We start from the raw sequence: 13212 nt of genomic DNA, 5'->3' as shown, positions 1-13212 counted from the left end.
TGTATAAAGCAGATCTGGCCACCCTGGGGAGAACCTGGCTGGTGGCGCCAGCCAAGGATATTTTTTAGAAATGATTTATGCATGACATAGAGTTCAATATTTTAATTTTTTATTTTTTAAATTAGAATAAATTTTAAAATTGAAGAGGGATATGAGAGGGACAAGGGAGAGTGTAAAGTAGCATCCCCTGATAAAGCTGGTTTTGCTCTTGGTTTTGGTTGGGTTTGGGTCCCCTGGGCAAAATGGGCACGTTGGCGTTTGCATTCAACAGCAGCGTTTGCTTTTTACTTGAGTAACAGGGATTATCATACTCTTCTTTCATTATTTATTCATTTGTGTGTTTGCATCACCCAGATACCTGGAGCTGGTTGAGGTCTAGTGTCAGTTCGTGGTATCCCCTGAAAGCTTCTTGAGATGCCCTCAACCCAGAATTGCTATTTCATCCCATGTAGGGCAGGACCAAAGATCATGCATTTAAAAAATTAAAAGTAGAAATTCCCTTTATCAGTAATACTCGGCTGGAGGTAAAAACCAGTTCATATGGGAAGATTTCATCAACAAGAGCTCCCTGCCTTCCCCACCCCATCCACCGCCCAGGTCCATGGAAATAACCATTTTACATGAACACCTTTGAACTCTTTCTGGTCTTAATTCTTATGGCAATCACCTCCATGCTGCAAGGTGATGTATGGTATGCCACTTAAAAAGGTGGATTAGAGGAAGCTTAGGTGGCTTAAGCGATTGAGTGCCTCTCTCCCAGGTCGGAAGGTCCCGGGATCGGTTTCCGGTGCCTCCTAAAGAGTAGACAAGCAGACACAGAAGAATGTGTAGCAAATGGACACAGAGAGCAGACAGAGCGAGTGCAGGCGGCAAGGTGTGTGTGTGTGTGGGAAATGTATGGATTAGGCCTTATCTAGACTTCCATCCATGCTAAATGAGGTTCTGCTCCTCTCTCCCATTTACAGCCATCACCTTTGAGCTTAAATATCTCTATTTGTAGCTCCATCCATAGTTTCTCTTAGGCCCTAGCTTGGAAAGATAAAGCTGTCGGCGTTCTTGCCACGCCTGTTCCCCCACTCCCAGCGATGGAGCTGGACCTTGCCCCAGCCTCCTCTCCCCTCCCAGGCCTTAGGTCGGCTTTGGAGCCCGTGGCAGCTCTCACTTGCTTCCCTATTTAGAAGGCAGGCATTGCTCTCCGCCTACACCCCAAAGAACTTAATTTAGACCTGGTCATATATAGCGCTACTTGCCTTCAGAATTCCTGGTCCTCATCCTTTGGAAAGACCTGGAATGTGCCTTTTTAGTAGATGGCTACGATGCCAATGGTCTGGGAAATGCACTCTAAAAAAACCCCGACAAAACAGGTGAGCATGACATAGCAGTTCTAGTCTATGCGAACACAGCACTAACACAGAAAGTTAGAATGGGGCTCTAGTTGTGCAACTGGCATGACGGAAATATCTATGTTAAATCTCAAAAATATCATCAGGGGTTTGAACGAATTCATTCAACAAATATTTACTGAGCTAGTTCTGACTATGTATCACGCACAACCATTTTTATTGTAGTGTATTTTTCTTTTAAGGTGCTCTCACGTATTTCTAATTCCAGGGATATTTATTCAGTATATTGTTTCAAAAAAAGAAAACCTTTATAAATGGCTTGCAACAAGTCATTACAGTGTAGGCAGAGTTCCTGCAAGCACCTCTGGTGAGGAAATAAAAATCTGGGAAGTTCTTTTATTTCTTTTTGATTTATATGTAGATAAACAGGTGAATATGACACATGATTAGAGCTATTTTAAATTCTTCATGTTCATTTGGTTAATGCAGTCTCATCTAGCTTCCTTATTCTCTCTCTCCTATGCTTCCTTCCTTCCTTCCTCCTTCCTTCCACTCCCCCTCCCTGTCTCCCCATCCTCCTCCTCCTTTCCCTACTTCTGCTTGTTACTTTTTTTCCCTCTCTCCCTCCGATCCTTAATTTCTAACCAAAAGATTTAGAAAACAAACAAACAAAAAATTCAGTAAGCTTACAAGCATCCCCTTTTAATTGGCCCTAGTAAAGAAAATAACCAAATCATCATTTGGTTTTTCTACGGTGCATAAAATTTATTCTGGGGAAAAAAAATGCAGAAACAAAGAGAAGTGCCTCCTATGGACGAGTATTTTGCAGGCAGCATCTCATCTAGTCCTTACAACCAGCCTCTGAGGTATACTTACCTTGGTTTAAAGTTGGGGACATCAGGTCTAGAGGGTTAGCTAAGCTGCCCGCGGTCATTCAGCTAGCAAGTGGGGGCAGCGGAATTCCACCTCCTGCATCTTGAATCTGCAGCCAGCCCATGGGTTTGTCACACCCAGTGCCTCCCTCCTAACCGAGGGCACAGGCTAGCGTGACTGCGCAGAGTGTGTCTTTCCATTGCCCCAGCAGAGTCCCTCCGACCTGGCGTTTCAAAGCACTTTGAGCTCAAGTCACCTAGCTAAACTCTGTCCTTGTAAACGCTGTATCTGCGCTGAGTTGAAAGTGTCAAGAGTGGCATTTAAGAAATGGCTTGGAGTCAAAATCCCAATTTTAAAAACAAAAGTAGGTAAGATTTCCTATGAAGAGCTGAGAACAAAGTTCTGGATAATCCCTATTTTCTGCCCTGAAGCTGTTCTCCGGGGGAGTCTGGCTGCTTCTGGTGCTGTCTCCTTCTGGCTTCAGATTCCTTTCTCTTCTCTTGAATGCCTAAAAAAGAAAATAATGTGAGTGTATTTATTTATGCTTCATGTGTCATTAAAAAAACCAGCAACTATGTGATAAAATAACCATGGAGACCCAAGAGGCATGCCTAGCTCAAGCGATGACTAGAGAAGCTGGGCTAGTTTACCTTGACAAGAGCCTTGAATTGGACAGTTTCTCTTTCAAACTTTTTAGATGTGTGGTTCCAGGAAGCAATGGTCATCAAAACCTGCCTCTGCCAAGCAATGTTCTTTGCCATGGTGAGGCCACGACTAAGCACGTTTTTACAGTTCCGAAGGCCAGAACTTCGGAAGCCAAGTTGGGCTGTGATGACTCCTTTTGGAAGGAGTGGTGGGTGAATTTTGTCCCCAGAGAAGACGTATTCAGGTCCTGGCTCCAGGGCTCGTGAATGGGACCTCATTAGGAAAAAGGGTCTTTGCAGATGCGATGACCTGAGTTGCGGCCACACTGGGTTAGGGAGTGCCCTGGACCGACAAGACTGGGTCCCCGTAGAAGGAGAGCCAGAAGTTTGGCAGAGAGTGCACCCAGCACCCAGGAGCCGCGGACCACCAAGAAAGGCTGGCGCCCACCAGAAGCCGGAGAGGCTGGAAGCACCTCCCTACGGGCTTCAGAGGTGGCGGGGCGGCCCTGCTGACACCTTGATTTCGGCCTCCTGGCCTCCAAGACTGTTTTTGAGACTATAAAGTTCTTTTGTGGTACCTTGCTAAGGCTGCCCTAGGAAACTCTGGCAGAGGGCGAGAGATGTTTCCTTCTAAGCAGGGAAATGGATGGGGAGAGGGATGGGTCCCAGAGGGCCAGCTCAAGACCAAAAAAGGGAAATGCAAATCTTCGACACTTGCGTTTGAGAAAGGTTTTCTCTTTTTCCTCTAGCCCAATAATCTCCCAGTCGGCAAGTTCATAGCGGTGCCTGACCTTGCCCTCCCGACAGAGAGATTAGATAGTGTGAGGGATTGGCAAGGTCTGGACGAGGAAGGAGGTAAATTGCCCTGTAAAGGTGACTGCCATAAATGAGAACTGGCTGAACTGGAGCCCAGGGCCCTCTGCATCACGCTTTGCCAGCCCCGGGAAAGGATGGGTGGCTGAGGCCGGCCGTGGGGCCCCCGCCTCCTCTCGGTTCACCCTGGCCTCCGTCCGCTCCGTGCACTCGGCCCCGCCCCCCCCCCCCAGGAAGCCAGCAGCCCGTGCAGAGGGTCGTCAGGAGGTGACAGCACGTCACAAGCCACCAGCCAGCCTCCCCACCTCCTTCCTTAACCCTGAGAGCGGGTTCGGGGGGGGGGGGGGGCGTCTTCTCACCTGATTTGATGGCTGTCCCCGAGAGGGGCCGGCTTTGTTGGCTGATTCACCGGGACCAGGACCAGAGCTGTCCCGCCCCTGCCCCAGCTCGGTCCTGGAGTTGCCCTGTGCCCCGGTGGGGGGGATCGCCTCCTCCTTCATCCGCGCCCCGGGTTGATAGCTGCTTTATCGCCCCAGCGAGCTTGAGGGCGGTGGCTCAGCTAAGGTTGGTGAAGTTCTTTGAAGCTACAAAGTGCCCCATAAAGGCAAGACCTGGCTCTGGTCTTGCTGCAGCGAGTGTAGGCTTTCCTGTGGCACTGCCCTCTTTTGTGGAGGCTTCATAGCCTTGAACGAGTTAAATGGGTTCTCTCGTTCACCACGGAGGCTGGGCGTGTGTGTGTGTGTGTGTGTGTGTGTGTGTGTGTGTGTGTGTCCCTCCACTGGAATACAATGGCCAAGGACATCCTGCGGAGGAAATACAGCCTTCGCCAGGGAAGGGACAAAGTCCTCCCTGTGGGTGGTAGCTTACCTGGCCGCCAGAACTTTCGATCTGAAAACACCACCTACGCCCCAGGCAGGCTGCCAGGAGCAGGAGGGGGAGGCAGCTGAGCGGAGATGAAAGGGACCTGCTTCCACTGACCGAGGGATTGTTAGGTTTTCAAAAAATTTTTTTGGAAATAGCAAGGAATTTCTGCTTCTCTTCTTGATTTCTCCAAACCTTTATCCCCCCTCCCAGCCCCTAGAAAAGGCCTATTAGTAAGCGGTCCTCAGGTCTGCATGTGTCTCTCCTTGTCCTGGTCCGAGAGCCGGTGGGCGCGTCAGGCCGGCCGGGATTCCCAGTCCCTTGGCTGGAATGACGACTCTGCGGTCCCTCCCCCCACTCAAGCCTGGGTGGGGGGGCGGTGGAGGGGGAGGCTTCTGCGCTTTGCAAGGGAGGGATTCCCGGCGGGAGGGTGCAGGTTCCTGTGCTGGTTTTAAACAGCAGGGAAGGCCCTGCCCCCCACCCTACCCCCCCCCATCTTTGGCAGAACAAAGAAGGCCCAGTGCTCTGGGGCCGGTGAAAACAAAGCCGCATTTCCCATCAAACTTCAAGCGGGGCCGGGAGGAGACGGAGCGGGCAGGTGTGCCAGCGGGGAGCCCAGGGCACTGGTGCCCAGCCCGGGAGAACAACGAGGAAGGCCCTGTGTGCGGAAAATCCACACCTCCGCCCTCCTAAAGCCGGGAGTGGCCCACTCCTGACCTTCCTATTTACTCCCTGTTGCTTTCTTCTTCACCGTCCACTGGTGGAAAGACCCCCTGTGGCTTTTTAATAAAGTGGAGCTCTAGTTCATACGCCATAAAGGCCACCCTTTAGAAGCGTGTGTTTCAGTGGCATGCAGCACATTCACAACGTTGTGCCACCACCACCACCACGGTCATCAGCCCAGAGGAGGTCCTGTGCCAATCACACAGGCAGGCCCCTGCCCTCTTCTCCCCACCCCCGGTCCCAGGAGTCTGCTTTCTGTCTCTAGGGATTTCGCCTGTCATGTAAGTGGCCTCATACAGTGTCTGGCTTCTTTCAGGTAATGTAATGTCGTCAAGGTTCTCTTCCCTGCCAGATCCTTGCCAGAACTTCATTCCTTTTTTATGGCTGCATAATATTCCATTGTATGCCTAAGTTTTGTTCATCAGCTGGTGGATCGATGTGGCTTTTACCGTGTGCTCAGTTTGCAGAAGGTCTAGCCTCTCCTCCACAAGGGCAGGGGCTCTGGAGCCCACTAGCTTCGAGTCTTCCATCGGCTTAGTGAAATGCACCCATCGCTTCCTTGCTAAGTGAATAAGCAAAGAGCACCCTGAGCCTCGGAATATCTGGCAAGCAGAACACTTGGTACCTGTGCAGCCTTTTGCCAGCTCTTAACCTCTTTTTTTTTTTTTAAAGATTTATTTATTTATCTCACCCCCCCACCCCAATTGTCTGTTCTCTGTGTCTATTTGCTGCGTCGTCTTCTCTGTCCACTTCTGTTGTTGCCAGCGGCACTGGAATCTGTGTTTCTTTTTGTTGCATCATCTTGTTGTGTCAGCTCTCGGTGTGTGCGGCGCCATTCCTGGGCAGGCTGCACTTTCTTTCGCACTGGGCAGCTCTCCTTACGGGGCGCACTCCTTGCGCATGGGGCTTCCCTACGCGGGGGACAACCCTGCGTGGCAGGGCACTCCTTGCGCGCATCAGCACTGCGCATGGGCCAGCTCCACACGGGTCAAGGAGGCCCTGGGTTTGAACCGCAGACCTCCCATGTGGTAGACGGACGCCCTAACCACTGGGCCAAGTCTGCCGCCTCTTAACCTCTTTCGGCCTCAGTTTCTTCATCTGGGAAAATGACGGGCTTGAACCAGGGGCCTCCCATGTCTCTTCTGGCTCAAATCTTTAACAAAGCAATTAATAAGTCATCTCATATGACCTTTTTGAATAAGACAGAGGGAAGGAAGCTGTGGACTGCCTCAGGGGAACCCATAACCGGAAGCTCCTTTTTAAACAATCCCAAGCAATCCGGGGAAGGAAGGTAGTCCTAACAGGTTTCCAAATGACAGTAAACTGGAGATAAAGCAGATGTATGGAGTGTCAGGCCAAAAGACAAAGAGTAACTACTACAAATGCAAAGTCTGGCATTTTAGTTTCAAGGCCTGTGGAACCAGCTGGGGGAGACACAGACAGAGTGGCTATTAATACTAGGCTCGAGGTTTTGGTTGACTCTAAAATTCATGGGTCACCACCTGATGAGCCAATGAGGTTTTGGGTTGTATTAATGATTGCATAGTGGCTGAAGCAAGGGAGGTGACATTCTTGAGACCACCGCTGGTGTGACTGCCACCCCGGAGAGGGAAGACAATCAGCAAAACCAAGGCTAAGGGAGGGTGGGCAGGATGGCCAAGAGCTCTGTACTGGGAAGGTCGGGAGAGCCGGGATTTCAGCCTGCAGGTGGGAAGACAGGCGGGTGCCGTACACACACGGAGAGGACGTCCTGAGAAAGGGACCTGACGCCCGCCGCGTGGACCTGGTGGCCGGCGGGAGTGGTGAGATGGTTAATTGTTACCTGGAACAAGGAAGCACTTGCCAGCCACCAAGGTCCCCGGGAATTGGAGACCAAACCCCAACCCCGGGGAGGTGCCTAGAGGCGGGGCACCCACTTATCTGGAGCAGGGGCTGGGAGCCCGAGTCATGATTTCGAGGATCCACTTAGTCAGCGAGATGTCAGGAATCAACGCGCGGGAAGGGAAGTTCTGGGGCAGAACCACAGAGGAGCTGTCTGCTTGGAGGCGCTTTCACTGGGTCCTGCCAGCCAATGAACGGCCGGGACAGGAGTTTATACCGCGTATGCAAATGAATTGTTCCCCCTAGAACCTGAAACTCCCAGAGGTAAATTACCTTCTGAGGCAAGGGCGCAGTATCCTGGAGCAATCAGCTATCTCTCAATTCACCTAAGCCCTCATTTGCATCAGGCGGGGTGATTCAGCGCAGTTGGAAGTCACTTTGAAAGCTGGTTTCTTCCGGAAACAGCAGGCTGGGCTCCGCCTGGGCTTGGAGAGGCCCATTGGCCGGGTTGCTCTCTTGTTTTTTTTTAAATTAATTAATTTATTTATCCCTCTCTCTTCCCCCGCCCTGCTGTTTTTGAGGTCTGGGTCCATTCCTGTGTTATCTTCTCTATCTATTTCTTTTTGTCTTCTTATTTTTTCTCCCCTAGGATTCACTGGGATTCGATCCTGGGGACCGCTGATGTGGAGAGAGGGTCCCCGTCCATTGTGCCACCTCGGTTCCTGGTCTCTGCTGCGCTTCACCTTGACTCTCCCCTTTGTTGCCTTTTGTACCTGAACGATTTTGAGCAGAGGGCAGGAGACTTAGGGCTGCGTCTGGGCCCCAGGCCGGAACCCGCTCTGATTCTCCGCTGTTGGCCATTCCTCCGCCACGGCTGCCTCGGGCCTTCGTTCACAGGCCAGGCGCGCGGCCGGTGAGTCGGGGCCCTGCGCAGAGCTGGAGGTGGCCCCTGGGCTCTCCACCTCAGTGACCACTTCCAACAGGCTAGACGGACGGACGGCCATGAGCGGCCACGTAGCGTATCCCCACATGCCCAGGCCCAACTCTGTAGAGGGCAATCCCCAAAGGCAGTGCCTGCTGACACATAAACGGTTAAATGATGGAAGCCACAAGCAACCAAGGCCAGCAGACGCCAGCAAGCCAAAGGCAAGGCCCAGTGGAGAACAGGATGAGCGAGGAGGCTGGCTCCAGGACGCTCCTGCCGCAGAGCTCCCGTTCCAGAAAGAAGATTCTGGACGGTTCTTGGGGCAAGGGCACCTGGGTGGAGCTGGAGTCCAAGCACCAAGCACCGGGAGACCAGGAATGAAGGACACGTTCCACAGCACTTAGTGGAGAGAGACATGGGTCAGGAAAGCCCGGGCTCTCCTGGGAGATCCCTGCCATGGGTGAGCACAGCCCTGCAGGAGGTGGCTGTCGGCCTCCGTGCCCTCTGCTCTCCTTGGCTCCAATGGCCCTCGGCCGTGGGTGCCGATAACTCTGATCACCAGGAGGCTTGCCTCACTGGGGGCTTGGCAGAAGCCTGGGGGTCCAGGCCCCTGCCTGAGAGCACGCTAGGGACATCCTGCTTGGTGCTGTGGGAGGCACAGCTCCCTCCCCTGATGCCACCTTGGCTTTGGGACACATCCAGGGCTGTTGCTGTGGCCCTCCACTGTGGACGGAGTCTCTCCCATCTAGAACTGCTGAGGGGTAGATGGGTCTCTTTCCGGGATTCGAAGGGAGGAGAGCACTCTGAAACGGGAATGATACCAACACGTGCCAACCATCACGGCTCTTCTCATCAGACACCGGCGATGCGACACGTGCCGACCTTCATGGCTCTTCTCATCAGACACCGGTGATGCGACACGTGCCGACCTTCATGGCTCTTCTCATCAGACACCAGCGATGCGACACGTGCCGACCTTCATGGCTCTTCTAGGTGGACACCAGCCACAGGGGCTGGTACCAGGAGACGGGTATTTCTGACCACCCTTTCACTCTCTGAAACCCATGGCCTGCCCCATTCCTTCACCTTTCACCCCAGGGACAGTGACAACAAAAGGGAAACCGAGGAAGCAGGTCCCGAGTTCCATCCAGGGTGATACAGCGGCAGAACCTTCGTCCCCAGCCTTGAGGTGACGCCTCCTCGAATGTCCCGTTCTCCACGTGGCAGGCCCCCTTCCCAGCCTTTCTCCCAGGTTCCTGAGCTTTGCACCTGCTTCCTCCCTCTACAGCTGAGACAGGGAAGAGCCGAGAACCTGAGCTCAGCCCCACCACGCTGCCGCTCACTCCTGGGGCACCCCATGGCCTGTTGCTACCAGAAGAGTTTTAGGGGCTTTTACTGCTCACTCCTGGGTGTCGTGGGCATTTGGGGCAGTCGGTCACCAACCCTGTGGCTACTCTTTTAGAGTCTAGGACAGGATTCTTGTTACTTCTCTCTGAGAAGCTGGAGATGGCCATGGGCTTTCTTTCTAGTACATCCTAAGTAGGCACTTGCACACATCATTTTACTTACGATTTTAGAGATGCTGGGATCCCCTTAACCATTCTGGGGGGATTTAGGGACCCATGGACCTGTCCAGAATCTGGGTTAAGGATGGCAGCACGTGGGGAGGGGGTTCAGGGCATGGCTAATTGGGCCAGCTCTGAAGGTCCACAGTTCGCAAGTCCGACCTGCCCTCCGCCCCTTTGCAGCTGTGAGCCCGTGGACACATTTCCTGGCTTCTCCATGCATCCCCTTCCTTGTCTGTGAAATGGGAGCAATACCTGCTTCATGGGGACAGAGGGGATAAGGAATAAGAATCCATGGACCGTGCCTGGCACGTTGGGGTTCATGCAGGTGCCCATCGGTCCTAAGTGTTGAGCTCTGGGTGGTGCCAAGCACTGCTCCGGGCTAGCGAGGCTGCAGGGAGCAGAGCGAAATGGGAGAAGGCTGAATACATAGCGGCCTCTGTTATTCTGCTATTACAAATGCTCCACTTTAGAATGGCCCCCGCTTTCATGTCCTGCCCATGGGTCGTTACCCCTCAGTGTCGACCTCTGCAGAGTTGAAGGAGGACGAGCTTCTAGACGGGGGGAGAACCCCTTCAACCCTTATGAAAGCATTAACTCACAATCTTAGTGCTCTAACAAGAGAGATTTCTTTCTGATATTTTAAAGAAATCAAGTTGGGTCTTCCTCTTCACTGTTCTGGTTAACAACGTGTGAACTTCTTTCTTCCAATAAATAATTTAGCCCTCCGGTTGGCTTGCTCTACCACTCGCTGAACTAGGGTTTTGCAAGCAAACCATTCTCCTTCGTTACTGACCAACAAGGAGAACAAAGGGGGCCTGACAAGGAGAACAAAGGGGGCCAGAACAAGCAGCAGCTCTGGGCCCCTGAGGCACAGAGTAGCCACTCCGGCCACCAGTCCGTGTGGTTCCGGTCTAGGGTCCTACGTAAGCCATGTTCTGCTTCATCTGCCTGCCCAGCCCCAGAAGAGGAGCACCACTTGCCAGGGGACACAGTGCCAGGTCTCGGGTCACAGAGTGGGGCGGTTTTCCTGGAGGCGGCAGTAGCCGGGGGGGGAGGGGTCAGCGCCGGGAGGCTCGGGCAGGGCCTCCCGGCAGTCAGCTGGGCCTCCAATGGCCTTCTGGGAGGGACTTTGGCTCACCAGGCCTCCGCCCGCCTCTGCTGACGTTGCAGGCCTGGAGCTGCGCTGCTGACTTGCCCTTACCTGGCCGGTTGTTTACTAGATTGTTTTTTAACAGCTGCACTTCCAGTAAGACCTGAGAATGCACTGTGACACCCTCCTTTCCAGCCCGAAGCAGGTCACTCGGGCAGCATCTGGGCCAAGAAAGGGAGAGTCCAGGAAGGGTGAGATTAGCTGGCTGTCGGGTAAGTCACCTGACGTGCAGAAAGGGCCTGGGGTAAACCAGAAGGCTGGCTCCGGCCCCCAGCCCCCCAGGGGCTGCCCTTGGGGAGGCTCCTTCAGAGTTGAGCAGCATTTCTTCCTGAGAAGGTCCAAGTGGCAAGGGATCTTGGTCTGGGCGTAGGAGCTAATTTCCAGGGAGACTTGGGCACTTCACTTCTCTTTGGGCCTCAGTTTCCCTACCTGTACAATAGCACCCTCCATTGGTTCGTTTGGGGGCAGCAGCACAGCCCAGGAGGAGGCATGGGGCTCCTGGGTCCCAGAGCTCCGTCTTCCGGGCTGCGGGGCAGCGGGAGAGGACTTCAGCTTGCCAGGTCGCGGGCTCCTCGTGTAATAGGTGGAGGCGTTTCAGATTCTGTGACCCCTCTGTTTTAAGGATTATATGTATAAAGCAGAGTGACAGGGACCCATGAGTGCTCACTACGCAGGGATTCTTATCAATAGTGGTGTTGTTATGGAGCATTTGTGGAGGGCTCCTTCCGGTGGGAGCATCCCATTATTTGTGACCTGATAGAAGACCAGTAAAAAGTCCTCTTCCTCCCTTCTGATGGAAGTTACCAAAAACATCTCTTTCTATTTCACTCACATTCCTGAAACATGCCCATCACTTTTGATTAAAACGGCTTCCCTTACCCCAACGTTCATAGCAGTGTTATTCGCAGTAGCCAAAAGATGGAAACAACCCAAGTGTCCATCGACGGAAGAGTGGGTCAACAGAGTGTGGTCTAGCCACACGGTGGAATATTATCCAGCTGTAAAAAGGAATGATGTGCTGATGCAAGTGACAACGGGGATCAACCTTGGAAACATTGGGCTAAGTGAAAGAGGCCAGGCACAAAAGGACAAATATTGTCTGGTCCACTTATACAAAATCTCTAGAATAAAAATCTCTAGAATAAGCAAATTCACAGAGACAGAAAGTAGAGTAGAGGCTACCAGGGGCTGCAGGGGACAAAAATGGGGAGTTACTGCTTAAGGGGTGACGAGTTTCTATTTCGGGTAATGAAAATGCATTCGTACTGGAAGGTGGTGATAGTAGCACAACAACCTTGTAAAAATAATAATGCCACTGAGTTGTACACTTAAAAATAGTTCAAATGGAAAATTTTGTGTCATGTATGTGTACCACAATTAAAAAAAAATACAAAAACGGAAAGCAAAAATCACTGTTTCCCTGAGACAACAGGCAGGCTGCCCATTTGCAGTGAAAGAGAATAATAATGACAATAATAATAGAAGTAGTAGTAGTAATTTCCTCTTCACCCAGTACTTCAGGCTTAGCAAAGCATTTTCTCACGTCAATCCGCCCCCACAGCCCTGGGAGCACTGCATGTGGCAGATGAGGAAACTGAGGCCCGGAGAGGTTGTCCAAGGTCATGTAGAGAATGAGATGCAGAGGTTGGACTCAAAATCTTGTCCTCTGGTTCTAAATCTAGTGCCTTTCTAGAGCAAAACAGTACAGTTGGCTCTTTTAAATATGAACAGAAAAAGCAAAGAAATGTGTGGCGGTCTTACCACGTGGTTGGGTGAGGCGGTGATGAGCCCCAAAAGGCGCAGGTGAGCTGTCTGAGTGGCGAGCGTTTCATGGATTTCTGGGTCATATGAGCCAACGGGAACAAAAGGAATCCACATGGAAGCCAAGAAAGTATCCACATCAAGTCTCATAAACAGGCAGGGGAAATATAAAAATTCAGCAGATGGAGGAGAGTGATTTGGTTATTAAAGACTTGTGTTGGCTCTTCTTGAGGTCGTCCCATATCTCTTGTCTAACTGTGAGGAAGACGCGAGACAAATCCCAATAGACGGACCAGTCCTGCTCAGATCCGTCAAGGTCATCAAACACAAAAGCCTGAGAAACTGTCACTGTCAAGAGGGCTCAAGGAGACTTGACCACCTAACGTCACGTGGGCTCACAGAACAGAGAAAAGGATTTTAGGTAAAGCTAAGAAAATCTGAAGAGCGGATGGCCTTGATTTAGTAATAATGTGTCAACATTGATTCACGAACCCTAACGAATGTACCACACTAACGCAAGATGTTAATTAGGGAAATCGTGTGCTGGGAGCGGGGGGTTGGAGGTGGTGGTGTTACAGGGTTAAGGGAGCTCTCTGTACTATCTGTTCAATTTTTCTATAAACCTAAAAGTGCTCTCGAAAATGGGATCTCTTGATTTAGGGGGTGAAAAGGGCATTTTTGATGAGCAATATCTCCTTTACTTAAAAAAGCACGAACAGCCAAGGTTTAA

General features: G+C 51.8%; 2 long non-coding RNA genes across 2 annotated transcripts; one reads left to right on the top strand and one right to left on the bottom strand.

Moving 5' to 3' along the window:
* Positions 1 to 1708: 1708 nt before the first annotated feature.
* LOC131278307 (uncharacterized) lies at positions 1709 to 4892 on the bottom strand. The gene is made up of 2 exons (XR_009185649.2): positions 4033 to 4892; positions 1709 to 2724 (listed from the first exon to the last, which is right to left on the bottom strand). It is a non-coding gene; the product is annotated as an uncharacterized lncRNA (long non-coding RNA).
* A 2334-nt stretch (positions 4893 to 7226) lies between these two features.
* Positions 7227 to 9380, top strand: LOC131278385 (uncharacterized). The gene is made up of 2 exons (XR_009185701.1): positions 7227 to 7402; positions 7728 to 9380. It is a non-coding gene; the product is annotated as an uncharacterized lncRNA (long non-coding RNA).
* The last annotated feature ends 3832 nt before the right edge of the window (positions 9381 to 13212 follow it).

This window comes from Dasypus novemcinctus, chromosome 4 (genome assembly GCF_030445035.2).
Source record: "Dasypus novemcinctus isolate mDasNov1 chromosome 4, mDasNov1.1.hap2, whole genome shotgun sequence".
In the NCBI taxonomy this organism is placed as follows: domain Eukaryota; kingdom Metazoa; phylum Chordata; class Mammalia; order Cingulata; family Dasypodidae; genus Dasypus; species Dasypus novemcinctus.
This window is presented reverse-complemented; position numbering and strand designations above follow the sequence as displayed.